Genomic DNA, 6,757 nt, shown 5'->3' on the forward strand with positions numbered 1-6,757 from the left:
CAGTTGCAAACACTATTTAGGCTGCCATTAAATTACATTGTCAGTTATGTATGTACAGAGTCCAGGCTTGCTCAGGACCACTCAGTTACATTTAAAAAAATAATAATAACTTTCTATTTTTCATAGTTTAATTGGCTTTTAAATAGTTTCCCAGGGTGGGGGGAAGGGACAACCACTTCGTGTTCCTTAAGAAACTGGTATATATAAATGCACTGCTATGTGTTAATTTAAATCTTGAGAGGTCCTAAAGGTGAAGCCCTCCCCACCAAAAAAGACAAACAAAAAAGCAATGCAATATGGATCTACATGGCAATTGCTGTCTGTACTGTGGCATGGTGAAACTCTATAGCCAATTCAATCTCTTGTAAGTGTACGTCGTAAGATATTCTAACTCGACAAAAACGGATACTGACAATCACTTAAAGGAAAAAAGAATCAAAATCAAGAAAAATATTAAAGAGAATATCTACTCTTCAAAAGGAGAGAGAAGTGTTCCCCAACAAAAAACGAGAGCTATAGATTTGAAAAACATTCATTTGTCCTAAAAAAAAAAAAAAATCAACAAACAATAGGAGGGAGTCAAGAACTGACTTGGAATTGAGACAGGCTTATTAGGAAAAAAAAAAAATGAAAGCCTACAATGATCTGAATTCATGAAAGAAATGACTAATTTAAAGGAAACGTTGCCAAGTTTCCATGTCTATAATAAAATATGTAAATGCAATATACAAATACATATATGCTGGCACTTTACCAGGAGACTTATCCTTCTTATCTCAAACTAGTCACTTGTCTTTGCACCCATACTTCCATACACTTTCTTTCCATCATAAGAATAAAAGACCTTTCTAGTGGTACATTTTCAAAAGATTTGAAAGAGTTTTCATTAACATAAAGCATAAAAAAGAATCTTGATTTTTAAATGAATCTTTTTAGCACTGTGGCATGATGGGCTTGACAGTTGAAGCAAAACGTAGTAACTACACTGTAATGTTTAAAGTAATTTACAGCTGTAGGAAAATGTTTGATTTGAAGAACACGACCAAGATGAGACTGCATAGCGATGAACAGTGAAATACCAGAAAACAGTGAAATGAATAAATAAGATGATTTTTCAGCACTGGCCATTTTGTATTTTGCTTTTAGGGACCTGGAAAGAAATTGTCTTCTCTGAGTTTCAAATATTCTGGTAAATCTAGCCATTTCTTAGCTTCCTCAATATCACCTTGAATTGCTGGAATAAGTGACTCTAAAGAATCAAAGTTCTTTTCTGGTCTCAGGCAGCCAATGATGGCCACGGTGAGGATTTCTGCATAGTAGTCGTCTTCGAAGGTAGGCATGATATGAGTTTCCATGGACTTTTTCTTAGTATGGGTTCCATCCTGTGCTCACCATCATCTTATGGACATCTCCACTTCCAACACTGGCCCAACCGCAATAAATGCCAGTGGGTACATCAGCTGGAAGATTATCTACTACTTGTTCCGGAAAAGTTAGTTGTAGGGATGCCCAGTTGTTTGGAGCCCCAGCTGAAGCCTTGTACCACTTGGCTGCAGCAGAAGACAAGGCCCCCAGACCAGCAGGGGGACACCGGCTGACCTCAGCCAGGAGGGAAGGTGGGCACACAATGGTCTGGGCTGGGCATACTACACGCAGTGGCAGATCCCTCACACCACTGACCCAGCAAAAGCTGCTGGGAGACTCAGAAGCTGCATCTGGAGTGCCCGTCTTCTCAACTTTCCTCAAGCTCCTCGAGGCCAGAGGCCAGGCTTTACTGTCTGTGGTTCCAACACTCGGCACAGAGCCCAGTGTATAGCAAATGCCAGTAGGTAGATAAATAATTGCTACATACATAAATAAATAAGCAAATAATTAGGACTCCCCAATTGTACTAAGATTGCTGACATTATTTAAGAATCGGGGCAAGAGGAGCCCTGGTGTCATAAGGAGCCCTGGTGGTGCAACAGTTAAGCACTCAGCTGCTAACTGACAGGTCAATGGTTCAAATGCACCCATCACCTCTACAGAAGAAAAGACCTGGCGATCTTATCCCGAAAACATTACAGCCTAGAAAACCGTATGAGGCAGTACTACTCTGTCACATGGGGTCACTACGAGTCAAATTAAGACAAAGTAGGAAGAAAGGCTTAGTGTTCTACGTCCAAAAATCAGCCAATGAAAACCCTATAGATCCCAGTGTTCTGTTGTGCATGAGGTCTCCATAAGTCAGAGGCCAACAACAAAACAATCTGGTTGGGTGGACATGCCAGAATACACATAAGAGAAGAGTGAAGGATTTAAGGTGGTATATAACTAAATTGACTGCCACAAAGAAGCCTTATCATGTACAAATTCAAATGTTGCAATTTGCCCTTTTCATAAGGGATGCTGAAGGTTAGTGGCACACTCTGTAAAGGACTCATGGTGGGAATGGACCACTTGGGCGAATGCTGAGCCAAGAATCTAGCCTTTGCATCTCAGTACGACATTTCTTTCTCTGCTAGTCTCCTATGTGCCTGATTCTGGTGAAGGGATACAACAGTGCAGATTGAGGTAAATCAATGGATGTCATGGATTGAATTATGTCCCCCCAAGAAATATGTGTATCAACTTGGTTAGGCCATGATTCCAAGTATTGTGTGGTTGTCCTCCATTTTGTGATTGTAATTTTATGTTGAGAGGATTAGGGTGGGATTGTAACACCACCCTTACTCAGGCCACCTCCCTGATCCAAGGTAAAGGGAGTTTCCCTGACATGTGGCCTGCACCACCTTTTATCTATCAAGAGATAAAAGGAAAGCGAAGCAAGCAGAGTTGGGGACTTCATACCACCAAGAAAGCAGCACCAGGAGCAGAGCGCATTCTTTGGACACGGGGTCCCTGCGCCTGAGAAGCTCCTCGAGCAGGGGAAGCCTCCCTCCAGAGCCCACAGAGAGAGAAAGACTTTCCCTGCACCCGACACCCTGAATTTGGACTTGTAACCTACTAGACTGTGAGAGAATACATTTCTCTTTGTTAAAACCATCCACCTGTGGTATTTCTGTTACAGTAGTACTAGATGACTAAGACAATGGACTGTGCAATATGCAATGGTATAAAACCAAACCAAACCTGTTGCCGTGGAGTTGATTCCAACTCATAGTGACCCTATGGGACATATAGAACTTCCCCATGGGGTTTCCAAGGAGCACCTGGTGGATTCAAACTACCAACCTTTGGTTTGCAGCAAAATTCTTTAATCACTACGCCACCAGGGTTTCTGTGCAATGGTATAGTGTTTACGCAAATAGTTTTATAAGTGACATTGGTAGAGGGTCGCTATGAGTTGGAATTGACTCAATGGCAGTGGGTCTAGTTTTGTTGGTTTTAAGGAGGTGACAAGGAGCCCTCGTGGTGCAGTGGTTAAGCTCTCAGCTGCTAATGAAAATGTTGGCAGTTTAAACCCACCAGCTTCTCCGAGGGAGAAAGATGTGGTAGTCTGCTTCCATAAAGATTTAAAGTCTTGGAAGCCCTATGGGACAATTCTACTCTGTCCTATAGGATCACTATGAGTCAGAATTGACTCAAAGGCAACAGGGGGTGAAGAAGTCACTACAATTTCTCAGTTTTATTTTACTCTGCTTTGTGGGAGAAATTGTATGCTGTAGAAAAAGATCAGCGAATTCAATTTGGTGCATTGCTTTTTTTTTTTTTTTCCCTTCTGTTTTCCTTTTTTATTACCCAGTTTTTGCAAGCAAATAAGGCAACTGAAAAGACCATGGCTTAAGTCGGGCACACCTTAGTCATCAATGTAACATCTTTGCTTTTTAAAACTTCAAAGAGGTCTTTCGCAGCAGATTTTTTCAATGCACTATGTCATTCGATTTCTTGATTGCTGCTTCCATGGACATTGATCGTTGATAAAGTAGAATGAAACTGTTGACAATTTCAATTTTTTTCTCCACTTTCCATGATGAGGTTTATTGTATTGGTTCAGTTGTGAGGATTGTTTTCTTCACATTCAAGTGTAATCCCTACTGAAGGCTGTAGTCTTTGACTTTCCTCAGTAAGTACTTCATCTCATTTTCAGCATGCAAGGCCTAAATAGCCATTATTTGAGCACCGAGCTAGGATTTGCACTGCTCATCACCATTGTCCTAATTATTATTTGGCCTTTCAGATAGGCTTACTCATCTACACATCACCAAAGAAATATTCTAGAAATGCACTGTCTAATATGATCACCACTAGCAACACATGGATTTGAGCACTCCGTACCTGGCTAGTCTGAATTGAGATGTGCTATAAGTGTAAAAAAATTTTTTAAAAGATGCCATGGAGTCAATTTCGACTTACGATGACTCCATGTGTTTCAGAGTGGAACTACACATAGGGTTTTAAGTGGCTGTGACCTTTTGGATGTAAGTTGTCAGTAGGTCCACCTCTGGGTGGATTCACACTGCAACCTTTCAGTTAGTAGCCAAGCACTTAACCATTTGTGCCACACAGGGACTCCTAAGTCTAAAATACACAGTGGATTTTGAAGTCTTAGTGTGAAAAGAAAACATAAAATAATTTTATTAGTATTTTTATATCGATTACATGCCGAAATGAGAATGTTTTGGATATATTGGGTTAAATAAAATCTATTATTAAAATTAAGTTCACCTGTTTCCTCTTACCTTTTTTATGTGACTGTTAGAAAGTTTAATACTACATATAAGGCCCCTGTTAAATTTCTATTAAGGAGCCCTGGTGGTGCAACCGTTAAGCACTCAGCTGCTAGCTAAAAGGTTGGCAGCTCGAAACCACCCAGCAGCTCCACAGGAGAAAGACCTGGCAGTCTGCTTCTGTAAAGATTACAGCTGAGAAAACCCTGTGGGGGAGTTCAACCCTGTCACGTGGGGTCACTGGGAGTTGAAATGGACACAGCGGCACCTAAAACTGCAACAACAAATTGTATGGCACTGATCTAGAACCAAGAACAATACCTGACACAGAGTAGGCTCTCAGGAAATACCTGTTCAATGTATAAATGATCTTCATGGATTTCCCAGACCTTCGTCTTCTCACTTGAACTATATGCCCTCTCTCTGGCTCCCTACGCCTACAGTGAATGGCTGTCATACAGTCTCAGCTGCCATCCACCATAAGACCACCCTCACTCCACATATAACAGGAGATGGAAGGCCAGAGAGATGGAAGGCCGTGAGAAGAATGCACACCGAGTAAATGCCAGAGCAGAGGAGTGGAACCAGAATGTCCATTCCAAAGCCCGGGAGCTTAAACACTACCTTGTTTGCCGTTGAAGCCCTGAATTTTTTTTTTTTTAATAACTTTTATTGAGCTTTAAGTGAACATTTACAAATCAAGTCAGTCTGTCACATATAAGTTTATATACATCTTACTCCGTACTCCCACTTGATCTCCCCCTAATGAGTTAGCCCTTTCAGTCTCTCCTTTCGTGACAATTTTGCCAGCTTCCCACTCTATCCTCCCATCTCCCCTCCAGACAGGAGATGCCAACACAGTCTCAAGTGTCCACCTGATACAAGTTGCTCACTCTTCATCAGCATCTCTCTCCTACCCACTGTCCAGTCCCTTCCATGCCTGATGAGTTGTCTTTGGGAATGGTTCCTGTCCTGGGCCAACAGAAGGTTTGGGGACCATGACCGCCGGGATTCCTCTAGTCTCAGTCAGACCATTAAGTATGGTCTTTTTATGAGAATTTGGGGTCTGCATCCCACTGATCTCCTGCTCCCTCAGAGGTTCTCCGTTCTGCTCCCTGTCAGGGCAGTCATCGGTTGTGGCCAGGCACCATCTAGTTCTTCTGGTTCTCAGGATGATGTAAGTCTCTAGTTCATGTGGCCCTCTCTGTCTCTTGGGCTCATAGTTATCGTGTGACCTTGGTGTTCTTCACTCTCCTTTGCTCCAGGTGGGTTGAGACCAATTGATGCATCTTAGATGGCCGCTTTTTAGCTTTTAAGACCCCAGACGCCACATTTCAAAGTGGGATGCAGAATGTTTTCATAATAGAATTATTTTGCCAATTGACTTAGAAGTCCCCTTAAGCCATAGTCCCCAAACCCCCGCCCTTGCTCTGCTGACCTTTGAAGCATTCATTTTATCCCGGAAACTTCTTTGCTTTTGGTCCAGTCCAGTTGAGCTGATCTTCTGTGTATTGAGTATTGTCCTTCCCTTCACCTAAAGTAGTTCCTATCTACTAACTAATCAGTAAATAACCCTCTCCCACCCTCCCTTCCTCCCCTCCTCGTAACCACAAAAGTATGTGTTCTTCTCAGTTTATACTATTTCTCAAGATCTTATACTAGTGGTCTTATACAATATTTGTCCTTTTCCCTCTGGCTAATTTCACTCAGCATAATGCCTTCCAGGTTCCTCCCTGTTATGAAATGTTTCACAGATTCGTCACTGTTCTTTATTGATGCATAGTATTCCATTGTGTGAATATACCACAATTTATTTACCCATTCATCCATTGATGGACACCTTGGTTGCTTCCAGCTTTTCGCTATTGTAAACAGAGCTGCAATAAACATGGGTGTGCATTTATCTGTTCGTGTGAAGGCTCTTGTTTCTCTAGGGGATATTCCGAGGAGTGGGATTTCTGGGTTGTATGGTAGTTCTATTTCTAACTGTTTAAGATAACGCCAGATAGATTTCCAAGGTAGTTGTACCATTTGACATTCCCACCAGCAGTGTATAACAGTTCCAATCTCTCTGCAGCCTCTCCAACATTTATTATTTTATGTTTTTT

The 6,757-nt window shown here is 41.7% G+C and overlaps 1 pseudogene; it reads right to left on the reverse strand.

Annotated features, from left to right (window-relative positions):
* Nucleotides 1-1,114: 1,114 nt before the first annotated feature.
* Nucleotides 1,115-1,854, reverse strand: LOC100674377 (riboflavin kinase-like; annotated as a pseudogene).
* Nucleotides 1,855-6,757: the final 4,903 nt, after the last annotated feature.

This window comes from Loxodonta africana, chromosome 24, assembly GCF_030014295.1.
Source record: "Loxodonta africana isolate mLoxAfr1 chromosome 24, mLoxAfr1.hap2, whole genome shotgun sequence".
NCBI classification, from domain to species: domain Eukaryota; kingdom Metazoa; phylum Chordata; class Mammalia; order Proboscidea; family Elephantidae; genus Loxodonta; species Loxodonta africana.